Source organism: Apostichopus japonicus, chromosome 19 (assembly GCF_037975245.1).
Source record: "Apostichopus japonicus isolate 1M-3 chromosome 19, ASM3797524v1, whole genome shotgun sequence".
Classification (NCBI taxonomy): Eukaryota; Metazoa; Echinodermata; class Holothuroidea; order Aspidochirotida; family Stichopodidae; genus Apostichopus; species Apostichopus japonicus.
In genome coordinates this window covers 30,934,089-30,937,111 of record NC_092579.1, presented here as the reverse complement: position 1 = coordinate 30,937,111, position 3,023 = coordinate 30,934,089, and positions in this window count along the sequence as shown.

Genomic DNA, 3,023 nt, shown 5'->3' with positions numbered 1-3,023 from the left:
AATTTCGATTGTGTTGTACATGCAGTACGGAAGTGTATTGCTGCCACCATAAAACTTTCCAATTTCGTAGTTCGAGGGAGGGGGAGGAGGGGAACCTAAAGTAGCGAGTAGCACAAGAATACATGTGTGTGAGAAGAAGGAAAGAGATGGGAAATTCAGTTTCTCTGGAACGTATTACTTTCTTTGATTCAGTAACTGACACTTTAAGTTGAAGTTTCGTGCGTCGTATGGAACTTGATTGCGGTCTTGAATAAAATTTACCACAAAATCTCTATTTGAGTCAATAAGGAGATAAAATGATGGAATTGATATAAAACCATTTTGAATCAAAGTTTTGCATCATTGAAAGACCCTTGCAGAAAAAATTCTACAATAGAGAGACATCCCTCCCCATATAACGCACACACGTAATGAGTCATATTGTGTGTCCCTCATCCTGCCCCCCCCCCACCCCTCCCCTTAAATTAGAATTCGTAGTAGAGAGTAGAGCCCATGGCGATATGAAAAGTACTAAGATAATTATAATGATAGCATAATATCATCCAATTTATCCAAATCTGGGAAAAGTAGACATAAAGGAGAAACAGAGATTGTTTTTTTTTTTTTTGTTTTTTGTTTTTTTTTTTTTGACATTTGTTTTATACCCTTGTGAGAGGGACAAACTAAAACGAATGACCGAATGACAATTGACTTTGTACAGGGTTAATTATCATTCGCGAATGACACCGAATGACAACGAATGACAGCGAATTACAACGAAGGACAACGAAGGACAGTGTTGAGTGGAGATAGAATGATTAACGGAGTGGAGTAAATGCTGTTATTGGTTTTCTGCGTAAAAATGATTTGAGGAAAATCGCATGTTACGTGGTTGCAGCGTTTTGGTGTAATTTACGGATAGAAACCACAGGGAAAGTTTTTTTGTGAGAATGCGCCTGAGTGCTTTGACATTTACCTCTGTAGACATATATAGAAAGATAACTGAAGCCGTTTCAAGATTATAGAATTGTTAGTTTCTAACAATTAATATCGGAAAAATGACGTTAAATTTACTTTTTAAAATCAGACTTACAATTTCGCTTACTATAAGGTGCGTTTTTATCTTGTCCGTACTCCGTACTTTACTAGATCTAGATACCCACGAAGTCTGAACTGTGATATCCGGTTGAAGCAAATGTCTGTGCTGTCATTACTGTCATTCGTTTTAGTCAACGCAATTTTTTTAGTGTGTACAACATATTGTCATTCGTTATTTGTAACGCAATTGTCATTCGTTTTAGTAACACCCTTGTGAGACCTAATTGGCATCGATTTGCATATCAATTCATTTCCCCCTAAAATATTCACTAAATATCCGCAGTAAATAAGATTTATGTGAGCAGGTGTATTCATGACTCATAGACCCGGAAATTTCTGTACGGAGTTCTGTTTGGGTTTTGAAGAAGGCTCACAAAACGAAATGCATGTATCTTTCTTGAGTAAAACTGGCTTAAAACAGAAGCAAACAAGATTACAAATAGGCCTATCTATAACCAACAGCATTAGAAATATTTTGTTGGAGAGCGATAAACAGGGAAAAATATTTTCAGGGTTTTATTAGGGTTTAGAACCCGGGCATGTGAGACACCCGGGCATGTGAGACACCATTTGAACCCGGGCATGTGAGACACAAGGGTTCACGTACCCTGGGGTACCTCCCACTGAGTTTGAAGACAATCGGTCCAGCCGTTTACGAGCTTTTGACACAAAATTGGACACAAACATACAGACGCGTTTTGACCCCTCATGTATTCACCCTGGGTTACCCCGCCAGAGGTGACACCCGCCCCGAGAGTAGCTAATCAGCGGGAAAATAAACCATTACTATCGCAGCTGTTGCTATGCCACTGACATAGCTGCATATGACACAACTGGCAAAGGAACATAATATCTCTTGTTCCGCCCTATGGGAGCGATGAGATCAAGTAAACAGAGGAAACTAAATGTTATTTTTAACTTTCAGGCCAGTATGTGCATGGATGCATGGATGTATTTCCTGTGTGGGCAGAGCAACTACTCTATATAATGGTATGCATGGATGTATTTCCTGTGTGGGCAGAGTAACTACTCTCTATAATGGTATGCATGGATGTATTTCCTGTGTGGGCAGAGCAACTACTCTATATAATGGTATGCATGGATGTATTTCCTGTGTGGGCAGAGTAGCTACTCTCTATAATGGTATGCATGGATGTATTTCCTGTGTGGGCAGAGTAACTACTCTCTATAATGGTATGCATGGATGTATTTCCTGTGTGGGCAGAGCAACTACTCTATATAATGGTATGCATGGATGTATTTCCTGTGTGGGCAGAGTAGCTACTCTCTATAATGGTATGCATGGATGTATTTCCTGTGTGGGCAGAGTAACTACTCTCTATAATGGTATGCATGGATGTATTTCCTGTGTGGGCAGAGCAACTACTCTATATAATGGTATGCATGGATGTATTTCCTGTGTGGGCAGAGTAACTACTCTCTATAATGGTATGCATGGATGTATTTCCTGTGTGGGCAGAGTAACTACTCTCTATAATGGTATGCATGGATGTATTTCCTGTGTGGGCAGAGCAACTACTCTATATAATGGTATGCATGGATGTATTTCCTGTGTGGGCAGAGTAACTACTCTCTATAATGGTATGCATGGATGTATTTCCTGTGTGGGCAGAGTAACTACTCTATATAATGGTATGCATGGATGTGTTTCCTGTGTGCATGGATGTATTTCCTGTGTGGGCAGAGTAACTACTCTATATAATGGTGTACATGGATGTTTGTCTTGTGAGGGAAGCAATTGTTTGATGGTGTGCATGGATGTATGTCCTGTGTGGGTAGAGTAACTGTATTATGGCGTTCATATGTATTTCCTTTGTGGGCAGAGTAACTACTCTATGTCTTGTGAGGGAGTCAAGTGTTTTAATGGTGTGCATGGATGTATGTCCTGTGTGGGTAGAGTGACTATATAATGGTGTATACGGATG